Raw genomic sequence first — 10,754 nt, forward strand, 5'->3', positions numbered from 1 at the left:
CTTGTGCCTAGCATGTCTTTGCACTTTTGGTATCCCCAGTCCTGATATGGAAATTTCTAGAATCATACATGTTCCTTATTGGGTAAAAGTTACATTCACAACAACTAGTCAACCAAAATTGAGAACATAAACTTCCAATTAAAAATGCAATGGGCATAACAATAAACAAAATAAACTAAAAATATAAAAGGGAATCTGAGAGTTCTTGTGGCATGTGTTAATGCCCCTAGTCTGGGCCAGAAAGTTTGGATTCAAAACTCAACCTGTTCTAAGGTTGTCCTAACACGTCTGAATAGATTGTTTAAAAATATCTCTAAAATCAAAACTGCTTTCGGCCATACCAGTCTGAAAACGCCTAACCTTGTCTGTTCTCTGAAGCCAGGCAGACTCTTTCAGTCTGTTTGGGACCTGGATGAGAGATCATCGCAGAATACCAGGAGGACTCTTTTGACTTAGTGGTAATGTGTCAGAGGACTGGGTTAAATCTTAATCACCAATATTACAGATGCGACAGCATGTTTGAACAAATAACTATTAAATGGAAACTCAGGGCTCTCACAGAAAGCTGGCAGGATTCCTCCCTCTCCAGGCCCTGGAGGTGTGTAATAACATGTTAAAGCATTGGACTAAAGTCAAAAGCTGTCATCCATTGATTAGATTCCCTACAGTGTGGAAACAGGCCCTTCAGCCCAACAAGTCCACACTGACCCTCCACAAGAGTAACCCACCAGACCCCTTCACCTAACACTATGGGCAATTTTGCATGGCCAATTCACCTAACCTGTACATTTTTGGACTGGGAGGAAACCAGAGCAAACCCACACAGACGTGGGGAGAATGCACAAACTCCACACAGCCTGAGATGGGAATTGAACCTGGGTCTCTAGCGCTGTGAGGTAGCAGTGCTAAGCACTGTGCTGCCGTGCAGCCCTTACCAACTGATGCTTTACCAAAGGATTCCTGAGGACCATGTGCGTATCACACACTGCATAAAGGTCCATCCTGCTCCATTCCAGGGTCCTAAGAAGTTGAATAAAACATTTATAGGAGGGAAACTAAGGGGTTTTGTAATGCAGTAGTAATTTCCACATCTCTGAGCTGGAAGACTGGGTTCAAAACTCACCTGTCCTAAAGCTTTGTACATTAATTTAGTGCAAAGTCTGTACACATTTCCATTCACTGTTATTCAGGTATTATGGGTGCTGTGGTAATGTCCCTATCTTTGGACCAGAAGGTCTACATTCATGTTCCACATGCCCTGGAGGTCTATCATGAACAGGTTGATTATAAAATATCTATAAAAGGGAAGCTGTGAGGTCTGGTGGCACAGTGGTGGTGTCCCATTTCTGGGGCAGGTGGGACTTGAACCTAGACTTCCTGGCCCATAAGTAAGCTATAACATAAATAAAACAAAATATTTTACTGGCGAAGTGAAATATTGTGTCCAATATGACCTTTCTTTGGAACTCAACATCTGTCACAACATATCTGAACAGGCTGATTTTAAAAATAAAACTTCATGTGGAGCATCTTGTGGAACAGTGATGGTGTTACTACTTCTGGGTCAGAAAGTCTGGTTCTTTGCAATACCCATCTGTGCTGGAGGAGTGTCATAGCATGTTTAAAGAGGGTTGATTAAATATAATTATAAAATGGAAATGATATTGAGTGACTATCTCAAAATATTTTGAAAAATTGGCTTACTACCTTTCCTAATTGGACTTAGTGCCCAAAATAAGTCTTCTGCCATTGTAAATGCACTAAGTTTTAAAATTTAAAATGTCTAAAGGCAGAGTGGATAGTGGTGAAATGGTAATATTAATCTAAAGCACCTGGAAGTAGAAGTTTACCTATTTAGTAATGCTGGGAGTCAGTGTTTATTTTTAAACAATCCCCACCCCCCTCAACCCATCACCTCATTGGATCGGATTTTTAACCATAGTTTCTGGCTCCCTTTTTAAATCAACCATTCAGGAGACATTATGAATCCCCAATATTACCGGCCACAGGCTTGAGTGCTTATCTTTTTAAGAGGTATGATTAGTAAAGAATGTGAAACAAAATCAAAGGAAACTTATGACTTCAAAAATAATGTTATTCCTATTACCTACTGTGACCTCCTGTCTCTGTGGTGTCCACCTGACGCAGAGGGCACCAGTGATCACCATGCACTCTACTTGTCAAGATCCATTTAGCTATGGATAATATTGTGGAACAGAACTCTGTCAGCCAGATCAACTGCATCTGGCCACCTCAGCAAGACCAAAGACCAATCCAGGATGAGATTTTCTGATTTAGTTACCTGCTTTGTTCTCTGAGTGGTCAAACATCAGGAGTGTAAGATTGAAGTGGAGCCAGAAATTGATTTCAGAGCATCTCATGCAGATAGTGGGAAAAGGGCTGTAGAATTGCACATTCAACAAAAACATGGAACACTGATTAGCCCAGGTGGCAATTAAAAGCTACAGGTGGTCAAGGAGATTATAAAATAACCAAAGTCACATTTGGATGGTATTTCTTTGTACAACATTCAAATCTGTATCAGAGGAAAAGAAAATAATTGTTTGTTCAATGACAAAATTGTCCTTCAAATGACATTTTTTAATGATTGACAACAAATCTGCTATTCAAAGATTTTAAGCTCACAGTTAATTTTTTTCTCGCCTCCAATGCTATGATTCTATAGTCTCCAGTTCTGATGAAAGAAAGGGCATAATTATCTTAAATTCTGAGAGCTCAAGTCTATCAATGTGATCAACAATGTTCTATACATGGAGGTCTGGACTTTGTGGTCAGCAGCGAAGAGATTGTATCACTATTGACTTTGAAGGAAGCTGCCTGTAAATATCTCGGGATATGTGAACCATGGATTCCCCCTTCTGTGATTTCTGTTGGAATTTGATGCCAAGTCAAGAGGATCTCCATGAGCACAGCAAAAATGATGTCATCAAGCAGGATTAGCAGCCAATCACTTTGAAGTGTTGTCATATTTGGCTAAGTAGGAAATAAAATGACAGAGATTTATAAAAATGCACATAATAAATGCTGATGTCTCATAAAGAAACATTTGGAAAAGTATTTATTCAAAATTAATTTTATCACAGTGGAGAAATTTGATAATCTGCAAACATAAAATTAGATTTTTAAACTTGTGCTTATTCTTAACGTACAATGTAGTTCAAAACTCTCGTTACACCTCACTCAACAAGTTGTAATTTTTTAAAGAAAAATTCTTTATAAAGGACTTCCAGATAAAAGGGAAAGTTTTCATTATTTAATGATTCCTATCTAATTGCAGTCCATGCATCTTCAAGAGTGCTCCAAATGAAAAAGAGTAACATTATTGACAGTAATGTGTGGATTTCTGCATTTAATGTGTTACTTGGACGCCTGAAATTGCTGTCAGATTGAAGCATAATCAAAGTGAATACAGACAATTTCTCCGCTAGTACTAATACAAAATCCTGGCCATCGCTTTATTGTTGCCTATCGATTGTCTGCTTCTGGTTTGATGCCCAGGAACTTTGAGAACCAACTAAACTCAATTTTCCTGTGTCTAACACAAGTGCAGCTCTCCAAATAAAAACATTCAAGTAAAAGTATGCAAGAACAACAGCTGAATTTTACAGATAAATTTAATAATATAAACTTATCGATTATATGTTCTTGCTATTAGAAATTGTATTTTATTACTCTCTTCTGAGGATTCGCAAGCCAAAATACTGATCAAATGAATTTTATGGATATTTCTGTTTTCTTTAAATTCAGTTAGCTCAGTTGACTGAACTGCTGATTTGTAAGGTAGAGTGACGTAACAGCACAGATTCAATTCCAGCACAGGCTGAGGTTGCATGAAGGACTATCCTTCCCAACCTCTCCCTTCTGTGGTGTGATGACCCTGAGATTTAATCACCAGTCGTTATCTCTCTGTCTCTCATCAGAGAGCAGCACTGTGGTCTATAAGACTATGGCAACTTTAAACCTTTACTTTGTTAAATTAGTAATTATTTACTGAGTGCAAATTTACATAGAACATAGAACATAGAACAGTACAGCACAGAACAGGCCCTTCAGCCCACGATGTTGTGCCAACCACTGATCCTCATGTATGCACCCTCAAATGTCTGTGACCATATGCATGTCCAGGAGTCTCTTAAATGTGCCCAATGACCTTGCTTCCACAACTGCTGCTGGCAACGCATTCCATGCTCTCACAACTCTCTGTGTAAAGAACCCGCCTCTGACATCCCCTCTATACTTTCCTCCAACCAGCTTAAAACTATGACCCCTCGTGTTAGTCATTTCTGCCCTGGGAAATAGTCTCTGGCTATCGACTTAGTAAGGGGATTAAGTAAGGGGAGGTCATGCCTGACAAACCTGTTGGAATTCTTTGAAGAGGTGACAAGTAGCTTAGACCAGGGAAACCCAGTGGATGTGGTCTATCTAGACTTCCAAAAGGCCTTTGATAAGGTGCCACACGGGAGGCTGCTGAGCAAGGTGAAGGCCCATGGTGTTCGAGGTGAGCGACTGGGATGGATTGAGGATTGGCTGTCTGACAGAAGGCAGAGAGGATAAAAGGTTCTTTTTCGGAATGGCAGCCGGTGACGAGCGGTGTCCCGCAGGGTTCAGTGTTGGGGCCACAGCTGTTCGCATTATATATTAATGATCTGGATGAAGGGACTGGGGGCATTCTAGCAAAGTTTGCAGATGATACAAAGTTAGGTGGACAGGCAGGTAGTACTGAGGAAGTGGGGAGGCTACAGAAGGATCTAGACAGTTTGGGAGAGTGGTCCAGGAAATGGCTGATGGAATTCAACGTGAACAAATGCAAGGTCTTGCACTTTGGCAAAAAGAATAAAAGCATAGACTACTTTCTAAACGGTGAGAAAATTCGTAAAGCCAAAATACAAAGGGATCTGGGAGTGCTAGTCAAGGATTCTCTAAAGGTCAACATGCAGGTTGAGTCCGTGATTAAGAAAGCGAATGCAATGTTGTCACTTATCTCAAGAAGGTTGGAATATAAAAGCACCGTTGTGCTACTGAGACTTTATAAAGCTCTGGTTAGGCCCCATTTGGAGTACTGTGTCCAGTTTTGGTCCCCACACCTCAGGAAGAACATACTGGCACTGGAACGTGTCCAGCGGAGATTCACATGGATGATCCCTGGAATGGTTGGTCTAACATATGAGGAACAGCTGAGGATCCTGGGATTGTATTCATTGGAGTTTAGAAGATTAAGGGGAGACTTAATAGAGATGTACAAGATAATACATGGCTTGGAAAGGGTGGACGCTAGGAAATTGTTTCCGTTAGGTGAGGAGACTAGGACCCATGGACACAGCCTTAAAATTAGAGGGGGTCAATTCAGAACAGAAATGCGGAGACATTTCTTCAGCCAGAGAGTGGTGGGCCTGTGGAAGTTATTGCCGCAGAGTGCAGTGGAGGCTGGGACGCTAAATGTCTTCAAGGCAGAGATTGATAGATTCTTGTTGTCTCGAGGAATTAAGGGCTACGGGGAGAATGCGGGAAGTGGAGTTGAAATGCCCATCAGCCATGATTGAATGGCGGAGTGGACTCGATGGGCCGAATGGCCATACTTCCACTCCTATGTCTTATGGTCTTATGGACTCTATCTATGCCTCTCATTATCTTGTATACCTCAATTAGGTCCCTCTTCTCCATTTCTCCAATGAAAAAAGTCCGAGCTCAGTCAACCTCTCCTCATAAGATAAGCCCTCCAGTCCTGGCAGCATCCTGGTAAACCTCCTCTGAACCCGCTCCAAAGCATCCAAATCTTTCTTATAATAGGGCGACCAGAACTGGACGCAGTATTCCAAGAGCAGTCTAACCAAAGTTTTATAGAGCTGCAACAAGATCTCACGACTCTTAAACTCAATAACCCTGTTAATGAAAGCCAAAACACCATATGCTTTCTTAACAACCCTGTCCACTTGGGTAGCCATTTTAAGGGATCTATGTACCTGCACCCCAAGATCCCTCTGTTCCTCCACACTGCCAAGAGTCCTATCCTTAATCCTGTACTCAGCTTTCAAATTCGACCTTCCAAAATGCATCACCTCGCATTTTTCCAGGTTGAACTTCATCTGCCACCTCTCAGCCCATCTCTGCATTCTGTCAATGTCCCGCTGCAGCCTACAACAGCCCTCTATACTGTCAATGACACCTCCAACCTTTGTGTCATCTGCAAATGTGCTGGTCCATCCTTCAATCCCCTCATCCAAGTCATTAATAAAAATTACAAATAATAGAGGCCCAAGGACAGAGCCTTGTGCAACACCACTTCTTGACTGTCTCAGAGGGACATATTTATTCATCACTTGCAATAACTGTTCCTTAAAGAGTCTCCACATGTCTTTAGTGCCTTTATCATGGAACAATTGCTCCCAATCCATGCTTCAAATGAGACTTTTTTTCCATTCGCTTTTTCTTGGTTTTTACATTCTGTGGTTGTTGAACTATATAGCTATTTAACAAAAATAATAAATTCCAGATATTCAGGTGTAAATGTGACAATGTGATGCTTTGAGAGTGAAGACATGCACATGTCATAAAACTTCTATACAAAGTATAGATAAACCTTTGTTGTTGCCTGTTGTCATCATATTCTCAATGTCTTATTGTGAAAACAATCTTAATTGGCTCATATTTTCAAAAATAAATGTTTACTTCTATTTCTCCTAAATCATTTCTTACCAATTTCTTTACAGATCTGTTCAGTATTCATGTGCACTCTTCCACCATCTCCACAGCCCAGTGCTCCTACAAGCATAATCATCAACTTGAAAAAGCAATGACACAAATGATGGACTGGAATTATAAATATTCATTTATAAACAGAATGCGTTTCTTCAGTTGAAATATAATGGTGAAATATTTATTTGACACATTCTGATGGTCTTCAGTCCAGAACATATCCAAGTTTGTAGATTCTTTTTAATAAATGGAATGGTTAGTCTGAACTGGGATTGTAAAAATATTCATTACACTACAGCCATGATCAAATGAAGATGCTAACAATTTTAGAGCAAATGCAAGTTCACATGATGACATAATATACACCAAAATGATATCTAACACACAGACCACAGTTTTCTGTCAACATGTTGGTAAGTATTGTAGTGTTTCAAATGACACTTGACCCTGAGTTGGTTATGGGACAAACAAGGCCAAGGCTTTATTCTACCTGTATGGTTATGGAGATACAGTTCAAGAGAAACTGTTCAATGAACCAAGATTTCTTTACAGATGTATAGACCTTACAGTTACGTTTGTTACTCAGATGTACAATTTATCACATTATTACAAACAATACAAAACAATTTCAGTACTGATGTCTCATTAGAAGGATGGGAAGGTCTCTGGTTGAGGTAAACACATTCCATTGTCAGGCTAATCAAGTTCTTCATGTGACTATGTCCAGTGACCATGACCCTAAAAAAAATGCAAACAAGTTCCCACTTGTGGCTATTTTCTCTGTGTAATGGTAAGTTAGTCTCTTATTCACATAAGTTATTGTGTCTCTGTGGCACTGAACAGCTCATGTCTCTCCCTCCAATTGTGCCTTCGTTGATTGTCCTCTTTTCTGCGGTTGGCATGCTTTTCCTCGTGATGTTGTTTGCAATCCTGGTTAGTTTTTATACATAGTTTGACAACATCCAATCTTCATTCACATGTCTTCAATTTCAAAGATGCAAGTACAAATTTACAAACATGTTTCTATATAAACACCAGCCTATTACAGCATCTAAATGCTGTCAGGACTTTTACTGTAAGGCTGTAAGTGGAAAACCATTTGACAGTTTACCACGACAGTGGTGTTCAGATGGATGTTTTTAAAGGGGGAGGAATTGAAAATGGCAGTTTTCAAAAGGAAATAAAACGTACCTGAATAATCGCAAACATGTCAAAAAGCACAAGGGCAGATGGGAAGTTATTGGTGGTTAGTGAATTAGTGAGAATTGCATCAAGACAGCAAGAAGTAAGCCTTATAAGGAGGCATGAAGAGAGATTAAACATGTAAGCATGGATCGAGGGGATGGAGGAGCCCTGGCAGAGGTCTGGCTTGGGAGGTGAGGGTGGTGGGCAATGGCAGGAGAGAAATATGGTCGAGGCAGTTGAATGGATGCTCTTAATCTTAGTGCCAAAGATATCTATGCCTCACAAATCATTGGTGAGTCTAGAGGGGATAGAAGAAAAAATAATTAAGGAGTCAATTGGAAGTGAATCAAAGGATCTGGGGATAATCAGTGCTCTCTGGGATGATCCTGGAGCAATAGGCAGTTTTGGCAGAGTAGCACATAGCTTGGCTGCATTTGATGAGATCCATTACTGTATTCAGGATAACTATTATAAAAACATTATGTACATGCAATTATAGAAGAAAGCTCTGCTTGCTTTCATCAGTCAGAGCATTGAGTATTGGACTTAGGACATCTTATTGCAGCTGTATAAGATCTTTTTGAGGCTACATTTGGAGTACTGTGTACAGTTCTGGTCACCATACTATAGAGACGATATTATTAAATTAGAAAGACTGCAGAAAAGATCTACCAGGATGCTACCTGGACTGGAAGTTTTGAGTTATGAGTTATAAGGAGAGGTTGGATAGACTGGGACTTTTTTGACTGAAGAGTAGGAGACTGAGGAGTGACATTATAGACGTATATAAAATCATAAGAGGCATAGATAATATAGGTAGCCAACAGCTTTTCTCCATGGTAGGGGGAACCAAAAACTAGAAGGTATGAGTTTAAATGAGAGGGGACAGATGCAAAATAGGGTAAAAACAATGACTACAGATGCTGGAAATCAGATTCTGGATTAGTGGTGCTGGAATAGCACAGCAGTTCAGGCAGCATCCAAGTAGCTTCGAAATCGACGTTTCGGGCAAAAGCCCTTCATCAGGAATAACAGAGAGTGGTGAAAACGAATGCAATTTTGTCATTCAAGAACCATTTAGACAAGTACATGGCTGGGATAGGTATGGAGAGAACTGGACCAAATGTGGGCAAATGGGACTAGTTCAGATAGTGAAAACTTGGTGACATGGGCAAGTTGAGCCGAAGGGTCTGTTTCCATGCTGTAGATCTCTATGATCCGATGACTAAAGAAAACATTTGTGCCAAACAAGTGAGAGGCAATGATGATAGATTACTTAGTCCAGTGCCATCCATCACATACTAGAGTAGTCCATGTCCATACATAACAACACCTGCAAAATATTCAGGTTTGGAATGATAAGTAACATTCGTGTCTCACAAGTGCCATAGGGGAAGAGAGTAGCTAATTTCTTCGCTTTAACTTTCAATGATAATACCATTTCTGAGTTCTCCACCACCAACTTTTTGAGAGTTACCATTGGCCAGAAACTGAACTGGGTCAGTTGTTTAAACACAATGATTACAAGTGCAAGTAGAGAGGGTTCCCCAGAGCTGTCTGAATGGTGGAATATTTGCAGATGCCTGGATGAATGCAGCTCCAAGGAGCTCAATCCACCCAGGATAAAATGGTCCACTTTATTTGCAATTCATTCAAAACTCTTCACCATAGTGACAGCTGTGTGTGCATTTCCAATGTGTGTGTCTGTAATGCCTTTGACTACATCTCCCAAACTGACAGCCTACAGGGAGAAGGAAAATCTTTACATGGGATTTCCATTTCCTGCAAATTCCCCTTTCGCCACATACCCTCCTGACATGAAACTATGTTGCCATTTCTTCATTGGTTTTTGGTCTAAAAAAATTATGAACTAATTTCACCAGATGTACTCCCTTACCACAAGCAAATAAAAAAGAACACACTCCAGCAAAGCAAACATCTCTAATATTAAATTGGTTTATGACATGACTCATTCCCCTTTATAAAAATATTGGCCCTCCATTGGGTAGAGAGTTCAGACAGTACAATCTATCCAGTGACCTGAACATGGAGTTTACTCAGAAAACATTCACAGTTTCTTCAATTATTCTCCTGGAGCTTGGAGAAGTATGAACATTCAAACAAAAGCTGTTTTCACCTCCCTGGGGTTGCTCAGAGCACAAGCCCATACCTCAGGTAATTTAACATGTTAAGTGCAGATCATTTAACATAATAATTTCCTCCCTGTTGTTCAGATAGTTGCTGCCCTTCCCTTTCTCTTCCTTTCTAGCAGCCTTATTAAAGTACTTGCTTTTCAGACAAAAACTTGCAGTCAGTTGTGAGCCTTTCTCTCCTCTGTACAAATGCTGACTCAAACTGCTTTGTATTTTCAGTGTTTTCTGTTATCTTGTTCCAGCATTTGCAGCTTATTTTCCAATTAGCGTGTGCTTACAGTGCAGCACAAATAAAGTTAATAATGCTTTGCAAAGCATGATTGGCGCAATCAGAGTATTAGGTATCTATAAATATAGTTGTAGGACGGACAAAGAAAGTCCCTGTGGCAATATTCTTTGTATGATTTCTGCTATCAAAAGCCATTCACCTCCAATGATTTCATGCAGACAAAGGATTTAAAATTGAAGGCAGCTCATTATGTTTTATCTTTCCGTGCAATGCTATTCAGTGGCCCCTGTCCAGGAGCAATGCTGATATAAGCTTTAATCATAGACTTTACATTGCGAACTACATTTCCTGTTAAGATGTTTCTTGTGTGCCAAGGTGAATTAGAAAATTTGCTCAGTATTCAGTGCAAAATAATAAAATATTAGGAATGCACTGTGATTTCAGCTTTCAATGGCAATTTGCACGAATAGAGT

Source organism: Chiloscyllium punctatum, chromosome 11, assembly GCF_047496795.1.
Source record: "Chiloscyllium punctatum isolate Juve2018m chromosome 11, sChiPun1.3, whole genome shotgun sequence".
NCBI classification, from domain to species: domain Eukaryota; kingdom Metazoa; phylum Chordata; class Chondrichthyes; order Orectolobiformes; family Hemiscylliidae; genus Chiloscyllium; species Chiloscyllium punctatum.